Raw genomic sequence first — 18,696 nt, 5'->3', positions numbered from 1 at the left:
CGGACCTGTTGGCTGCGGTGCCAAGCCAGGTAGGCAGCCTGCCTTAGCCCCGCTGCACCACCAATCAGGAGCTGCAGGAGGTAAGCCCGTGCCCCTAACCCGAGCCCCAATCCCCAGCCCCAGTCCGTAGCCCACACCCCCAGGCCAGAGGCCTCACCCCCTCCTGCACCCCAGCCCCCTGCCTCAACCTGCAGCCCCCTCCCACATTCTGAATCCCTCAGCCCCGCCTCCCAGCCTGAAGGTATAGGGGAGGGTGCTTCTGTGTCCCCTGCAGTGTGTGGAGTAAGGCAGCCCCGCAGCGTGCCTACTGGATCAGTGCCTGCATGCCAGCTAGGCAGAGGGGTGCCCACCCTGGCCATCCTGCTGGCCAGCAGGGCAGAAAAAGTTTTCAGTGCACCGCTCTCTGCCCCACACCAGCCAATCAGCAGAGCCAGGAAAAAACAAACAACCCCAGCCAATCACCAGCATAGTAAAAATGACTGGATAATAAGAGCAGAGAAAAAAATAGCCAGCCAATCATCAGTAGAGCAAAAATGGCCAGCCAATCAGAGGGTCTGTGTGCCTAGTAAGGCAGCCGTGTGCATGTTGGGAGTCAGACCATTGGCGCCCAGGAGCTGGTAGCGTAAGTACAGAGCCACTGAGTGAGTTAAGGCTAGGGGACGATCACAGTGACACCTACGTACCTTTGTGTATTGGGGCCAGGGAGACCAAGGCCCAGAGCCTGTGATGATCTGGGCCTCGGTGACTTGCCCAAGGTCATACAGGAAGTCAGTAGCAGAGCAGAGAACTGAACCCAGCCCTCCTAAATCCCAGGCTAGTGCCAGAAGCACTGCACCATCTTTCCCTTTTAGTTCAGATTCAGAAAAAAACAACAAATAAAGAACAAACACAAAGTCTCTGGGATGGAGACAAAGCAGCAGATGTTACTCACCCAGCTGGCAGCATCCTCTCTGCCAACCCACCCCACACAGTCACACCCTACGCCATGCTGCAGCTTTGCATGGCCATCCACTGGGAATTGCACTCCCATTGGGATTTACCCTGGCCGGCTGCACGTGCTGGAACTGGCGTTCGTGTTTAGCCAGAAGCTCTTGAAGAAACTGCCCGAGGCCACACAGCACGGCTGGTGACCAGCTGCAGGGACAGGCTCCCCCACTGTCCTGGCCCATGTGGGTCCTTCTGCCATACAAATTGCACTCAGGGGAGGACGGCAATCGTGTCCCTCGGGGAACATGCTGCTGCAGCTGTACCTTTTCTCTGCGCGTGAATGAAGGCGTGCAGCGAGCGGCAGCCGGAAATGTCACTGGAGGTGAGGCCTGGAGCGACTCCAGCCTCCACGCGGGGATGCGGCGGCAGAACGCTCCTCCCACCCAGAGATCGGCTGAGGTGCAGGTGGGCTACGCTCCGTGACGGGGAGAGGGGCTGGACTGGCCGATACCCTGCACCCAGCGCCCAGAAAGAGGCAGCCACTGAGCAAGCTTCCCTCAGAGGCACCACCAGCCTGTCTGGGCCTGGGGGCTGAGAGATGACTCCAGTGCTCCCTCAAGTCTGTCATTAAAATGGGCGGAAGGAGCCAGCACAAGAATTGTTCAGCTCTTCTGTCGGTTTCTGAGCAGGATGTAAACCAGAGAGCGCCGCCGGGGAGGGAATTTGTCACCGGGACACTTGCTCCACTGGCACCGACGACCGCACGGAGGAGACATGCTGCTGGTGCTGACCGACAAGACCCTGCTTCCCCAGGTTCTCCCCCTGCAACGTCCACCTTGTGACCTCTCCCCAGCACTGCTCCGGGGATGAATGTGCAGGCAGGCTCTGTGGAGCAGGCGGTCTCCAGGCTCTCTTGAGAGGGTTCCAGGGCTCCCTGTGCCAGCCCAGCAGGATGCAGAGGCATCACAGCGACAGCGTTTCTAGGGGTGTTTTGGTGCTTCCAGTCCAGCCCCGAAGCAAGGGCAAAAGTTGGAGGATGGTCCTGTGATCCAGGCTGTGGCCTGGGACCCAGGAGAGTTGGGTTTCATTCCTGGCTCTGCTACAGGCTCCCTGTGTGGCCTCGGTCAAGTCACCTAATTGCTCGGTGCCTCTGTTTCCCCTGGGGTAAAATGGGGTGATAATTCTTGCTTTCCCTGTTTAGAGTGTGAGCTCTTTGGGGGAGGGCTCTATAAGAGAGAGGTTATGTATGGCGGGGGATCATGGTGCAGCGAAAGGCAGCACATGAAAAACTGATAAAAGGAAAAATCTTTTTCACATAACCCATATTAGCCTGTGGAACTCCCTGCCACGGGATTCCATTGGAGCCCAAAATCTATCAGGATTCCCAAAAGGCCTGGACATTTATATAGATAATGAGATTATCCAGAGTATAATCACAGTGAGGGTTAAGAAGTAGCAGGAGTTTGGGAAGGGCTAGATATCCTCCTGTGTCAGAATGTATATCAGTGGGGAGGGGGAGCAGGAGAGCATTTTCCTTGGAGGCAGTTTATCCCAGAGCTGGCAGTTCAGGAGTTTTTGCACTTTCCTCTGACGCAGCTGGGGCTGGCCCATCAGAGATGGGATACCGGGCTAGATGGGTCCCTGGTCTGAGTGGGTTTGGCAGTTCATAACCTTGAGCACCATAGTCCAGAGCAGAGCAGATCCAGGGTCCAGGAGGCCCAGTGTCTCCACTCTGACAGTGGCCAGTTACTGGCTGCTTCACAGAAGGTGCAAGAAACCTCCTACCAGAGAACTGAGGTGGGGGGCAGAGTTTCTTCCCGTGGCCCACTCCCCTCAACTCATGTCGGTCTCATGCCCTGGAGTGGGAGGGTTTGTAGCCTCCTATCTTGTCATGTGGCTGTTCTCATTCTCCATATAAACATCCAGTCCCTTTTTACAGTCCAGATGAATGCCTGGCCTCCAGGCTGTCTTGGGGCAGGGAGTTCTGCAGGTTAGTTATGCATCATGTGACCCTCTGATCAGCTGTAAATGTGTTGCCTTTTGGTTTTGTCCAGTGTTCACGAGAAAGAGGGATTGGGGGCACCTGACTTACCTTCTCTGCCCCCCATATTCTCTTGCTCCCCCTTCATCCTGGCCTCCTTTCTAAACTAAACACTCCCAACCTTGTCAACCTCTCCTGACCTCTAATCATTTCCCATCCCCGTCCCTGGACCCCTTCTCTGTCTGCTCTATATTTTGGAGATGGGGTGGGCAGAACACCTTAGTCCAGTAATATCTGCAGTATTATATCCCAGCCCACTGTAAAACCTGTTTGTCTGACCACCCGCGGTGGCGCACCGAGCCCTAGAGTCAGAGATTCCAAGGCCAGAAGGGCCAAATGTGACCTCCTGCAAAATACAGCCCATGGACCTGCCCCCAAAGAATCCCCAGAGCAGAGCTTTAAGAAAAACAGCCAATTTTGATTGAAAAATGGTCAGTGATGGAGAACGCACCACGACCCTGATAAATCGTTCCAGTGGCTAATTACTCTCATCATTACAAATTTTCCTTATCTCCAGTCTGAATTTGCCTAGCTTCAACTTCCAGCCACTGGATCGTGTTCAGACTGTTCTCGGCTAGACTGCAGAGCCCAGTATTAAATATTGTTCCCCACGTAGGCACCTATAGGCACTGCTTTGTTAAGCTAAATAGATCGAGCTCCTGGAGTTTCTCACTATAAGGCAGGTTTTCTAACCCTTTAATCATTCTCGTGGCTCTTCTCTGAACCTTCCAATTGATGAACAGCCTCCATGAGTTAGGGGCACCAGAACTGGACACAGGATTCCAGCAGTGGTGGCACCAACGCCAAAGACAGAGGTAAAATAACCTCTCTACTCCTACGTGAGATTCCCCTGTTTATTGCATCCCAGGGTGGTATTGGTTCTTTTGGCCCCAGAGTGTCACACTGGGAGCTCATGTTCAGCTGATTATCCAGCACCACCCCCCTTCACCTAGTATAAGTTCATCAACTCCGGGCTTGTCCCAGTGTAATGAGATCGGTTAAAAATCCTCTCCCAACAGTGTCCCCACCTGTGAAATGGGGGCGGTGATCCCACCTCCTGTGTAACGCGTGTGTGAGTTACGGATGAAAAGCACTTGGCAGGAGCAGGGGCTGTTGTGAACTGACACCGCTGTACCGGTACAAAGGCTGTGTGCCACACAGGCTGTTATTCACACTGGCAGCTGCCTTCTGATTCCTAACAAAATGCCCAAGGCTAACATTTCCCAGGTAATGAGTGATTTGGGGCGACCTGATAGGATTTCCAGCACAGGTGCTCAGCACTGGCTGATGCTCAGCACCTTGAAGGTGTCTCAGGTTGGGCTCCCACAGACTGAGTCGTCCCCCCCCCCCCCCCCAAATCACTCATCACTTTGACAGACCTGGCCTGAGGCACTGAAATACTGGAATTCGCTCCCCACCACAAGCCTTGCCCAGACACTGACCAGGCCTCTCTCTTCAGCTTCACATCAAACTCCAGATTCCTCACTCAGCGAGCTCTGAACTATTATAAGACAGCAGCATTTATGGGGCAGGCCTGCCCTTGCCCTGGACCTTCTGCTCCCATTTACCCCAGGGCAAAGTGTTTTCTGATTTGGGAGTTGGGGTGAGTTCAGAAATCTGTCTTCCTCCTCTTTTACCTTTGCTTCCCTCACTATGGGGTCGGCTCTTTGAGGCCTTCTTCTCCATTCCTGTATGTCTTGAAGCAATTCCTCGGAAACTCTGCAGCTGTATAACATCCATCCATCTAGTTTTGGGTCTTCCAATCCTTCTCTGACCATTCACTTCTTCTGAAGAAGAGCTCTGTGTAAGCTTGAAAGCTGGTCTCTCTCACCAACAGAAGTTTGTCCAATAAAGCTATTACCTCAGCCACCGTGTCTCTCTAACAACCACTTCTAAGTTTAATGGCCTGTTTCCGATATATTTTTCCACTTGTCTGTTCACATGCCCAATTTCAGATTTCAGAAAGCTGTGCCACAGAGATGTGGTTGCTATTAGGAAGGTTTGACATTGCTGGATCATGGAAAGCCTCTGACTCAACGTTTATCCACCAGACCTGCACCCCCCAACTCAGGGCCTGAGGAGAATGGGGAGTGCTTAACTTTAATGACTATCAGTATGCTCAAGGGGTTTGCTTATGCAGGGAAAAGATACTTCCTCCTCTGTCTGAAAGAACTGGGGGCTGGGGGGGTGTGACAGGGCAAAGACACAGGTGTCCCCTTGTTTATCCCCCCCCCCTTCCTCAGACGTTCTTGTTAACTCCTGGAAATGTGCTGGAAATGGCCCACCTTGATTATCACTTCAAAAGGTTTTCTCTCCCCCCACCCCACTCTCCTGCTGCTAATAGCTCATCTTAGGTGATCACTCTCCTTACAATGTGTATGATAAACACCCATTTTTTCATGGTCTGTGTGTATATAAATCTCCTCACTGTATTTTCCACTTTACGCATCCAATGAAGTGAGCTGTAGCTCACGAAAGCTTATGCTCAAATAAATTGGTTAGTCTCTAAGGTGCCACAAGTCCTCCTGTTCCTTTTGCAAATACAGACTAACACGGCTGCTACTCTGAAACCCCTGAGGGGTGTCTAAGTCTCTAACCAGGAGTCATAGGCGCCGATTCCGTGGGTGCTCTGGGGCTGGAGCACCCACGGGGAAAAACTGGTGGGTGCTCTGCACCCACTGTCAGCCAAGCTCCCCCCCAGCTCACCTCCACCGCATCCCTGCTTCTCCTCCCAGGCTTGCTGCCACGAAACAGCTGTTTCACGGTGTAACAAGCTGTGGGAGGGAGGGGGGAGGAGTGGGAACACTGCGTGCTCAGGGGAGGAGGTGGGGAAGAGGCAGGGCCGGGGCGGGGATTTGGGGAAGGAATCCAATAGGGGCAGGGAGGGGGCGGAGTTGGGGCGGGGACTTTGGGGAAGGAGTTGGAATGGGGGCGGGGGCTGAGGGGGGGGGCATGAGCACTCACCAGCACCAAGAGAAGTTGGCACCTCTGCCAGGAGTCCATCTCAGTTCGACTCACGGGGTGAAGCAGGAGGGCTGAAGACCAGAGGCTCAGTCTTGGAGGTGGTGAGGCCGCGTGGCGTACCCTGAAGGAGGAGTGGGGCCTCTTGGGGGACTGGCACAGAGAATGGGGCTCCTCCAAGGGACTGTTTTGAAGCTGGGCCATAGCACAGATCCTGTGGAGCTGGGACAGGGGAGACACACAGGGAGGCTGGACAGGAGGAAGAAGGGCACAGACTGGCCACGGTCATCCTGCACAAGGGAAAAGGCTCCATGTTGCAGAACACAAGCCATGCACTGGAGCAGAACTCTGGATGGGCCCAAAGGACACTGGCCCCAGCCCAAAGAATGCCCTGTAGGGGGAGGAAACACAGGCAGGGAAATGTGTGCAGGGTTTATTATTTTTTCTAGAGCTGGGTATTTTTCATGCGATTAAGTAAAGCGCAATAATGTGTCAGGTGTCTGTGCAACATGCCTGCGTGTTCTGCGCTACACCTGCCCTGCAGCCCCTTGAGGATCACGCCGTCGGTGGGATTCTGGGAGAGGGGGTCTTTAAGCTACTAGGGTAAGCTGGGGGTCAGCGCTGGTCCTGGGGGCCTATAGCAGGTGGACTGAAGTCAGTGCCCAGGAAATGTGCCAGAGGGGCCAAGGGAGGAGTCAGGGCTGGAGTCTGCTTAGAGCACATGGGGATCTAGTGCCTGGATCGCCTCACAGCAATCTGGTGAGCCGCCAGCAGGGGGAGCCGTGACAGTAGCATTTCACACCCACAATGCACTGATTGAAACGCCAAGTCCCGGGATATTTTTCTTAACGCCCCAGCTCCTGTTATCCTATGATCTCAGGACATTTATGCCAATCTCATGATTGTTTGGGTGGCTGGGGGGGGGCAATCGTGATATTTGAATATTGGGGGCCGCCAGCTGACTGCCCAGAGCAATAGTGAATCAGGCCCTTATGCTGTGTGGGGAAAAGCCGGGGGATGGACTGAAGTTAGCGGAGTTAAAGTTTGGCCTTTAAAGGGAGCCAGAGTTTAAACAGAGTGAAGGTGTCAGAGCTGTGCAAAGGCAGGGCAGGGCACAGCCTCAGACATGGGGAGTGAGCTCAGGTGTGGAGCCTGCACCATTTGACAGCATCCCCCACACACATTATGGTCTCAGGGATTTATAGGAGCATCACAGGCAAAGTGCGAGCCACTGGACTCTCCAGAGAAGCATCCGAGACTTGCAGCCAACACATCAGTAATGCCGTGAGCTCCGCTCTGGGAGATGCTGCTCCCCTGCCAGCTGGAGCAAAGGTTAATGGATTCGCATAAAACAACATGCATCACCTGGACTTTCTGACAGGTTCAGTTTTACTTGACATGCCTCTGCCAAGACAGGGAACAGCAGGGGTCCGGGCAGGGCAGGCTCAGCATCTGTCAGCCCATGCAGCGGGCGCTAGGCCTAGGGAAAGAGCAACAGGAGACGCTGCTCAGACTCTGGAGCAGGAGTGGGGCAGAGTCTGGTGAATGGAGCTGGTGCATGGTGAGTCACACAAGAGCAAACCTCTAGGGAAGGGCTGCAGACCAAGTAGGATGAGCAAGCATCTCAAACAGGTGATTAAGAGAAAACAGAAAATCTACAAGGGAAGGATCAGCAAGGAAAGCAAGCTCTTGGAGGGCAGAAAGTGCTGGGGAGAAGTGAGACCTGCCAAAAGCCAAGCAGAGCTGGACCTTGCAAAGGAAATTAGCCAAATAAATAAAAAGAAAACATGGAAAGAAGAAGTGAGACCGCTAAGCACTGCAGATGGGGTGGAGATTAAAGAAAACCTAGGCACCGCCCAAGGCCCAAACCAGGGGTTGGCAACCTTTCAGAAGTGTTTCAGAGTAGCAGCCGTGTTAGTCTGTATCCGCAAAAAGAAAAGGAGGACTTGCGGCACCTTAGAGACTAACAAATTTATTTGAGCATAAGCTTTCGTGAGCTACAGATCACTTCATCGGAAGCATTCAGTGGAAAATACAGTGGGGAGATTTATATACACAGAGAACATGAAACAATGGGTGTTACCATACACACTGTAACGAGAGTGATCAGATAAGGTGAGCTATTACCAGTAGGAGAGCGGGGGCGGGGAAAAAACCTTTTGTAGTGATCATCAAGGTGGGCCATTTCCAGCAGTTGACAAGAACGTCTGAGGAACAGCGCGCGGGGGGCGTGGGAATAAACATTGGGAAATAGTTTTACTTTGTGTAATGACCCATCCACTCCCAGTCTTTATTCAAGCCTAAATTAATTGTATCCAGTTTGCAAACTACACCATTTGCTCAAGAAACTCCCTGAAAAAGCACAAGAACAAATCCGTACAGACACATCGCTGGAAACCCCCTCCCTTCCACCCCGTGCTCCTGCTGGTAATAGCTCACCTTATCTGATCACTCTTGTTACAGTGTGTATGGTAACACCCATTGTTTCGTGTTTCATGTCCTCTGTGCATATAAATCTCCCCACTGTATTTTCCACTGAATGTATCCGATGAAGTGAGCTGTAGCTCACGAAAGCTTATGCTCAAGTAAATTTGTTTGTCTCTAAGGTGCCACAAGTCCTCCTTTTCTTCTTTCAGAAGTGGTGTGCCGAGTCCTCATTTATTCACTCTAATTTAAGGTTTTGCGTGCCAGTAATAAATACATTTTAATGTTTTTAGAAGGTCTCTCTCTATAAGTCTATATTATATAACTAAACTATTGTTTTATGTAAAGTAAACAAGGTTTTTAAAATGTTTAAGAAGCTTCATTTAAAATTAAATTAAAATGCAGATATCAGTTTAGTGCAGTGGTTCTTAACCTGGGGTGCACGCACCCCCTGGGGGTGCGAGATGCCCTTTCTGGGGGTGCGAGACATGCGAGATTTTTTTTAGAAGGTAAATCATTGAAAACACAAATTAAGCACAGGCACTTAAGTACAACTACTTTGTTTAATCAAACCTATGTATTTATTAACATTATACACTTTTTAACGATTACTGTAATATACAAAGTTTTAAAGTTTTTAAGCCAATTGTAGGTAATTTTTGATAAGGGCTGCAGAGCGCTGGGCCCAGGCCAGGAGCAGAGCCCTGGGCTGGCTGCCGGTACCCCAAGCTGGCAGGAGGGCTGAGCAGGGCCAGAGGCCCGGACCCCGGCTGGCAGGGGGCCAGGTGGCTGGAACCCCAGACCAGCAGCAAGATGAGCGGGGCCGGCGGCTGGTATCCCAGGCCGGCAGCAGGCTGAGCGGAGCAGATGGCTGGGACCCTGGCTGGCAAGGGGCCGGCGGCTGGAACCCCAGACTGTCAGCTGGCTGAGCTGGGTGGCGGACAGAACCCCAGACCAGCAGTGGCTCACCCACTGCCAGTCTGGGGTTCCGCCAGCTCCTGCCAGCCTGGGGTTCTGTTAACCCAGGCAGGCAGCGGGTTAAGCAGGGCCAGCGGCCAGGATCCCGGCTGGCAGCATCATGCCAGTAAAAATTGGCTCACATGCCGCCTTTGGCATGTGTGCTGCAGGTTGCCGACCCCTGGCCTAAACGAATACTTTGCCTCCGATTTTAATAAAGGTAACGAGGCGCTATGGAGCAATGGCGGGGTGGCTCATGGGAACGACAATATGGAAATAGAAATTACCACATCCGAGGTGGGAGTCAAACTTAAACAGCTTAATGGAACTAAATCGAGGGGCCCAGATAATCTCCATCCAAGAATATTAAAAAAACTGGTACATGAAATTGCAAGCCCAATAGCAAGGATTTTCAATGACTCTGTAAAGTTGGGATTGTACCTTATGACTGGAGAATTGCTAATATAGTTCCTGTCTTTAAGAAACGGGAAAAAAAGTGATCTAGGAACTACAGTTTGACCTCAATTGTATGCAAGGTCTTAGAACAAATTTTGAAAGAGAAAGGTAAGGAACACAGTTTTACAAAAGGTAGATCTTGCCAGACCAACCTGATCTCCTTCTCTGAGAAGAGAACTGCGTTTTTTAGACAAAGGAAATGCAGTAGATCTAATCTACCTGGATTTCAGGAAGGCATTTGATACAGTTCCACATGGCAAATTAGTAGTTAAATTGGAGAAGACTACTGTCCTGGGCAACACAGTATGGGGAAGAGGTGAGCAGCCCTCAGTGGTAAAAGAACAGGTTAAGGACTATTTAGAAAAGCTGGACATGCACAAGTCCATGGGTCCAGATCTAATGCATCCGAGGGTGCTGAGGGAGTTGGCTGTTGTGATTGCAGAGCCATTGGCTGTTATCTTTGAAAACTTGTGGCGATCAGGCGAGGTCCCAGACGACTGGAAAAAGGCCAATATAGTGCCCATCTTTAAAAAACGGGAGAAGGAGAACCCAGGGAACTACAGACCGGTCAGCCTCACCTCAGTCCCCGGAAAAATCATGGAGCAGGAAACCATTTTGAAGCACTCAAGGAAACCATTTTGAAGCACTTGGAGGAGAGGAAGGTGATCAGGAACAGTCAACATGGATTCACCAAGGGCAAGTCATGCCTGACCGACCAGCCTTCTATGATGAGATAACTGGCTCTGTGTACATGGGGAAAGCAGTGGACGTGATATTTCTTGACTTTAGCAAAGCTTTTGATATGGTCTCCCACAGTATTTTTGCCAGCAAGTTAAAAAAGTATGGATTGGATGAATGGACTATAAGGTGGGTAGAAAGCTGGCTAGATCGTCAGGCTCAAGGGGTAGTGATCAATGGTTCAATGTCTAGTTGGCAGCTGGTATCAAGTAGAGTGCCCCAGGGGTCGGTCCTGGGGCCAGTTTTGTTCAACATCTTCATTAATGATCTGGATGATGGGATGGATTGCAGCATCAGCAAGTTTGCAGATGACACTAAGTTAGGGAGAGAGGTAGATACGCTGGAGGGTAGGGATAGGGTCTAGAGTGACCAAGACAAATTGGAGGATTGGGCCAAAAGAAATCTGATGTGGTTCAACAGGGACAAGTGCAGAGTCCTGCACTTAGGAAGGAAGAATCCCATGCACCGCTACAGGCTGGGGACCGACTGGCTAAGCGGCAGTTCTGCAGAAAAGGACCTGGGGATTACAGGGGACGAGAAGCTGGATATGAGTCTGCAGTGTGCCCTTGTTGCCAAGAAGGATAACGGCATATTGGGCTGCATTAGTAGGAGCATTGCTAGCAGATTGAGGGAAGTGATTATTCCCCTCTATTCGGCACTGGTGAGGCCACACCTGGAGTCTTGCATCCAGTTTTGGTCCCCCCACTACGGAAAGGATGTGGACAAATTGGAGAGAGTCCAGCAGAGGGCAACAAAAATGATCAGGGGGCTGGGGCACATGACTTACGAGGAGAGACTGAGGGAACTGGGCTTGTTTAGTCTGCAGAAGAGAAGAGTGAGGGGGGATTTGATAGTAGCCTTCAACTACCTGAAGGGGGGTTCCAAAGAGGATGGAGTTTGGCTGTTCTCAGTGGTGGCAGATGATAGAACAAGAAGCAATGGTCTCAAGTTGCAGTGGGGGAGGTCTAGGTTGGATATTAGGAAACACTATTTCACTAGGAGGGTAGTGAAGCACTGGAATGAGTTATCTAGGGAGGTGGTGGAATCTCCATCCTTAGAGGTTTTTAAGGCTCGGCTTGACAAAGCCCTGGCTGGGATGATTTAGTTGGTGTTGGTCCTGCTTTGAGCAGGGGGTTGGACTAGATGACCTCCTGAGGTCTTTTCCAACCCTAATCTTCTATGATTCTAAGATGGGGTTAATATGAGAATTGAAAGGTGGATAAGGAACTGGTGAAAGGGGAGAGTACAGTGGGTCATACTGAAAGGTGAACTGTCAGGCTGGAGGGAGGTTACTAGTGGAGTTCCTCAGGGATTGGTCTTGGAACCAATCTTATTTAACATTTTTATTAATCACCGTGGCACAAAAAGTGGGTGTGCACTAATAAAATTTGCGGGTTACACAAAGCTGGGAGGTATTGCCAATACAGAGGAGGACCAGAATATCACACAAGAAGATCTGGATGACCTTGAAAACTGAAGTAATAGATATGATTACTTTGATGAAATTTAATAGTGCAAAGTGCAAGTTCATGCATTTAGGGACTAACAACAAGAATTTTTGCCGTAAGCTGGGAATGTATCAGTTGGACGTGACAGACGAGGAGAAAGACCAGGGTCTTTTGGTTGATCAGAGGATGACTGTGAGCTGCCAACGTGATGAGGCCATAAAAAAGGCTAATGCAGTCCTAGGATGCATCAGCCAAGGTATTTCCAGTAGATACAGGGACGTGTTAGTACCATTATACAAGGCACTGGTGAGACCTCACCTGGAATACTGTATGTAGTTCTGGTTTCCCCTGTTTAAGAAAGATGAATTCAAACTGGAACAGGTGCAGAGATGGGGTACTAGGATGATTCGAGGAATGGAAAATCTACCTTGTGAGAGGAGACTCAAAGAGCTTGGCTTGTTCAGTCTAATCAAACGATGGCTGAGGGGAAATATTGTTCTTTATAAATACATCAGAGGTATAAATACCAGGGAGGGAGAGGAGTTATTAAAGTGCCAGTGGCTATAAACTGCCCATCAACAAGTTTAGGCTTGAAATTAGATGAAGGTTTCTAACCAGCAGAGGAGGGAAGTTCTGGAATAGTCTCCTAAGGGTTGCCGTGGGGGCAAAAAACTGAACTGGCTTCAAGACTGAGCTTGAGAAGTTTCTGGAGGGGATGGAATGATGGGATTGCCTACGATGGTCCCTTGCTGGTCCTCTGTAACAACAAATTCCCTCTCCCATCATCTCGTTAAACCAGTAACACCCAGGGAAACTGAGTCCCACCCCCTCTGCATGGAAACCATTGGAAAAAACAAGGAAAAAACAAGAAAACCCCCCACTTTGTCACAGATGGCATGTAGCTGATCTGCGACTGCTAGCAGCAAATACCCCCAATGGCCAGTGATGGGACCCTAGATGGGGAGGGCTCTGAGTTACTACACCGACTTCTTTCTCTGGTGTTTGGCTGGTGGGTCTTGCCCATTGTCTAACCAATCACCAGATTTGGGGTTGGGAAGGAATTTCCCCCCACATCAGATTGGCAGAGAACCTGCGGGGTTTCGCCTTTCTCTGCAGCATGGGGCCTGGGTCCCTTGTTGGTTTGAACTAGAGTAAATGGTGGATTCTCTGTAATATGATGGCTTTACATCCTGATTTGAGGACGTCAGTAACTCAGCCAGAGGTTTGGGGTCTATTCCAGGAGTGGGTGGGTGAGGTTCTGTGACCTGCAATGTGCAGGAGGTCAGACTAGATGATCACGATGGTCCCTTCTGACCTTAAAGTCTATGTGCCTAAAAGAGAAGCCTGATTAGTGACTACGCCGCTTTCTGGCTCAGATGTGGCAAAGCCAGGCTGCGCCGTCAGGTTGTATGCTGCGCACATAGAACCGGCCCTGAAATGCAGTCACCTCTTGGGTGGAATCATAGAACTGGAAGGGACCTTGAGAGGTCATCTAATGCTGTAGCTGTTTAACACACAAGTTAAACAATGCAGCGATGAGCCCTGCAGAAATCAGTGTGCCCTTGTTGCCAAGAAGGCCAATGGCATTTTGGGATGTATAAGTAGGGGCATTGCCAGGAGATCGAGGGACGTGATCGTTCCCCTCTATTCAACACTGGTGAGGCCTCATCTGGAGTACTGTGTCCAGTTTTGGGCCCCCCACTACAAGAAGGATGTGGAAAAATTGGAAAGAGTCCAGCGGAGGGCAACAAAAATGATTAGGGGACTGGAACACATGACTTATGAGGAGAGGCTGAGGGAAATGGGATTATTTAGTCTGCAGAAGAGAAGAATAGAGGGGATTTGATAGCAGCCTTCAACTACCTGAAGGGGGTTCCAAAGAGGGTGGATCTAGACTATTCTCAGTGGTAGCAGATGACAGAACAAGGAGTAATGGTCTCAAGTTGCAGTGTGGGAGGTTTAGGTTGGATATTAGGAAAAACTTTTTCACTAGGGGGGTGGTGAAGCACTGAAATGGGTTACCTAGGGAGGTGGTGGAATCTCCTTCCTTAGAGGTTTTTAAGGTCAGGCTTGACAAAGCCCTGGCTGGGATGATTTAGTTGGTGTTGATCCTGCTTTGAGCAGGGGGTTGGACTAGATGACCTCCTGAGGTCCGTTCCAACCCTGATATTCTATGAAATGCTGAGATAGGAGAGTGTAGCAGTGAGATCAGGGCAGGATCTTCAGAATGATCCAGGTTAAACCACAGAGGAATGTAGGAAGGCAGAACACACTCACCCAGACTGGGATTTGACCCATTGGATTGTCACCCTTAGTTTGAAGTCTCATCTTAAAGGTGCAAAAAGAACAGGAGGACTTGTGGCACCTCAGAGACTAACAAATGTATTAGAGCATAAGCTTTCGTGAGCTACAGCTCACTTCATCAGATGCAGCTCACTAAAGCTTATGCTCAAATAAATTGGTTCGTCTCTAAGGTGCCACAAATCCTCCTGTTCTTTTTGCGGATACCGACTGACACGGCTGCTCCTCTGAAACCTGCCTTAAAGATGGTAAGTCCAGCAAAGGGGGTGCTGGCTCTGAACTGATTCATGCTGTGAAGTGCCATTGACTGAGCACAGCCAGCCTCGCTCACTCTTGCGTACAGGTCTCCCATCTCCATAACATCCTGTTTAGCTTGGGAGCGCCGCTCTGATCACTTCATCTGATGAAATGCCCTTTGCAGCAGCTCAGAACTGAATGGACTGACCATTTTCCCTTCTTTCTAACAGAAAATCACTGACAATTTCCGAGACGGCATCCCCAGCTTTCTCAGCCCAGCCATCAGTTGCACATTTCTACTCCAGCAGAAAACATGGGGAATCTGCCCCAAGAAGAATCAGCTCAGCACTAGAGCTGGCTGAAAAATCACATCAGGTTTCTCTGGGTGTTTTGCAAGCAGTTTCATTGACTCAGAATGGGCCAGGTTTTTTTGTTTTTTGTTTTTGTATTTTCTTTAGAATATTGTTTGAATCCAAAAATGTTAAGGGAGGTTTCCAAGCACTGTCACTTTCCAAATATTACAGCTCCAAATTCTGAAATAAAACATTTTTGATTTTGTAAAAAAATCAACATTTGGACAAAATTGGCAATGGGTGAAAAATGTTAAATAAAAGCCGAAAGATTAGGGGAAAAGGGGGAAAAGTTTAAAAAGAAAAATTTCCAAATGTTCAGAAAATCAACTTTGTTTTGCACAATGTCCTTTTTTGAAAAGCAATAAAACATTGTCCAAAAATGTCTATGAACAGAAAAATGTCAACATCCTCTCCTTGAGTAAAAAAAAACAAAAAGAAAATCTGAATTCATTTTGGCCAGATTCCTACATCTTTAATGATATTCTGCCAGCCTCAAATTCCTTTCAGCTAATGCTAGTATTTGGCTTCACTTTGTGCCCTAAACTTCCTCCTGAGTCACTGAGCGATGGCACGCCAGCGCATAGCACAGCGCTGAAGGAGCTCTGCCATTTAAACTGCAGGTGCTTTGGGATCTCTAGGGGACCGGCCCTACGAAGAGCTCAATAGGGACAGATGTCTCTAGTGCGCCCCGATCTGGGCTACAATGGAGCTGGTGGCATGAAGTCTCCCTCGTGCCTCCTTAGCTGGGGATGGCTTTGGCTGGTTCCCCTCTAATTGGAGCAGCAGGAACACAGCCCTTTGAAGTCAGAGTTTCCTCTTTTAAAGCAGTTTTTGTTTGTGACATCTTGTGTTTGTGTAAAATAAAAGATAAGACAAAGCAGGCAGGAAGGGAGCGGCATTCAGCGGGGAGAATGGCAGGCCTAGAGCTGGGGAACGTGGCTTATTGCTCACAAGAAGAGAGGATGCGTTGAAAGATTTGGCGGTAAAGAATGTTCATCCATTCGTTTGTTCTTTCCGTCCTCTACAAGAATTTCTTTTACGTTCCCGCCTTCTCCTCTGAAGCGAGGCCCAGCGCTGCTCAGCTGACCAGTGAGATGGGGAGTGGGGAACAGGCAGTTTGAGTGGCCTCGGCTTTCATTCCGCTCACCTCCTGCGTGCTGTGTACCTGGCCGACTGGAATGGTGAGAGCAGAGCAAATTCACCGTGACCAGCTCTGAGAATGACTCACTGGGGGCTGGGGCCACGCAGGGAAATGGTAGCTTGCCAGTTCAAAGTCAATTTCCAATCCCTCCCCCCGCATCTTCCCTCGAGCAGAACCAGCCTGATTCTCGCTGTCTCACTACTGAACGGGTGTCCACTGACCTGGCAGTACCAGCAGACAGCAACCTTTCCCCTCCGTGGCAGGGAGCTAATGCATGTGGTTACCTGGTTACATGCATAACTATTCCACTTAGGGATGCGATTTGTGTCTCAGAAACAGGAGACTTAGGGTTCTAGATAAATCTGAGGCCGGTACAGATCTCTACAGTTGCCTGAAGCAAAGACAAGGAGCAGGGCACTTCCAGCTCAAGGTGAGTCATCTGCAGGGCTCGGGGAGGGAAGCAGTGAGCCACTGGCTAGACACAGGATGCGGCTTGCTTTCCACCTTTTGCTGAAGCATCAGGTGTCAGCCACTGCTGGAGGCTGGGTTCTGGACTAGAGGGACCAGTGGTCTGCTCCGAGGTGGCAGGAGGCAAGATGGGCATTGGGCAGTGGGTGGCCCAATGGTCTGACCCAGCGTGGCTGGGGCACCTTGACAGCACAGTGATTTAGTGCCTCATGCATATGCTGGGCAGAATAGATGGTGGATCAGAGGCACAACACCAAACCCACCGCCTGGTCGAGGCCCAGACGCAGCAAAACACTTAGGCATATGTGTAACGATGCGGCCATGAACAGCCCCTGTCATCGTCGGCTGACAACCAGGCATGTGCCTAAAGGCTTCGCTGAACTGCGGCCATAGCCTGGTGATTCCCCTGCTCCTAGACCCATGTGTCCTGTTTGTAATTGGCCGTCCCTTCCCAACGCCATGGGCTCATTTGACCAAGGTTGGCTGTTAGTGCAATGAGTCCCCTGCTGCGGGGTGTCCGATGGCATCGCTGGGCGCGTGCTGTTAACCATCCATGATGGGGGGGAGGGATAGCACAGTGGTTTGAGCATTGGCCTGCTAAACCCAGCGTTGTGAGTTCAATCCTTGAGGGGACCATTTAGGGATCTGGGGCAAAAATTGGGGATTGGTCCTGCTTTGAGCAGGGGGTTGGACTAGATGACCTCCTGAGGTCCCTTCCAACCCTGATATTCTATGATTCTAAGCCAGTGCCTGCCACCAACACTGGCACAGCAGGGATTCCTACCTGTTTCCCCATCTGTAAAAAGGCCAGGATTTTTTAATCAGCTCTCTATTTCAGAACCAGATTCCAGGGGAGGGGTTCAGCCCAGAGCCCTCCCTCTTGGCTATTGCAGCTGTGACACAGAGGGGCCATGCATGCTATTGCATGGAGTGGGGATGCCACTTGAGTTGGGCTTGGGGCGGAGAGAGGCTCTCCACACCAATCCAGCCCTGCTCAGAGCCTGATGGGGAAGCAAAGCTCACTCTCAGCGAGGACAGCAGACCTTAGAGGCCGAGGGCTCAATTCACCATTGCCGTGCAGCCACTGGCACTAGTGAACCCCCAAACCTATTCTCATGTAGCAGCCCTGGGCGGGCGTGCAAATAAACACATGAGGTACAGAGCAGTATGATTCCACAGCCGCCCAGGGCTCGCTGTCTGCACGCCATGACCCTGTTGGGACCTTCTAAACACCGCCCAAGGAACAGCCTCATGCAGCCTTCCTCCCCACTCCCTCCTCCTCCCTGGAGCGCTAAAGAGCTCTCTGTGCTGAGGCTTGTCATCAGCGCACACCAGAATGAAAGGTGAGAACCTCGTTACTAGTCTAGATTGATGCACACTTCTATTTTCGAGCTCATCAATCATGCTATTAAATAATAATGAGCTTCCAGTGCTCCCTGCTGGTGGAGTGGCTTTGTCTGGCAGCACGTTCATTACCCAGATTAGCTTCCACTCTTCCTGCAAGAAATCTGCCCGCCAGAGCCGCTTTGAGACCCAGTAATCCCCCCACCCCCCCATCACAAATCAGATCGTGCGGCCAGATGTGGCGCATGCTGGCCGGGCCTGTGGGACCTCAGATGGGTTTGCAGTTGGTCTGCCCTGCCTGTGTGCACTGACTGAACCCAGCACAGTTGCCTGGCACTGCAGGCTGCAGAGGCTTTAGAGATTTTAAGGGGCCACACAAAGAAAACAGCCAGGCAGAAGAGCCACGGAGCTAAGTTCACACTGTGGGCAGAAGCCCGGAGGAGAGGCCAGAGATGGTTAAAAATGCTGCACATCAGGGGGCTTGGCCTGTTCTCCCTTGTCTCTGCCATAATCCAGCGTCTCCTCAGGCTTCCCAGGGTAGGACTTGGATCCGTGCGCCACAGCACTCAAGAGAAGCAGCTGGGAGAAGCCAACACACAGCAGGAGCTGGGGAAAGGGACAAGAATGCAGCATAAGCCACGAGCCACAATGGAAATTTCATTCGCCTGGCAGTTAATGGGGAGCCGTGATGGGTCTCTTCGAGCTGGAAGAATGCTGCCTCACACTGGGCACCGCCGGTGTGGGATGATGCTAAGAGCCTTGGAGTTTTCTGCCCTACCCCCACCCAGAGCCCCTGCCCCAGGTGTTGCCGCAGGGGTGGGAGTTTTACGTTGGAGTTGCCCCACCGTGTCGAAGCCAGGCCCAGTGCTAACAGCCCCGTTTTCACAATCCCTGCTGAAT

The sequence above is a fragment of the Natator depressus genome, chromosome 20, assembly GCF_965152275.1.
Source record: "Natator depressus isolate rNatDep1 chromosome 20, rNatDep2.hap1, whole genome shotgun sequence".
NCBI lineage: Eukaryota > Metazoa > Chordata > Testudines > Cheloniidae > Natator > Natator depressus.
This window is presented reverse-complemented; position numbering follows the sequence as displayed.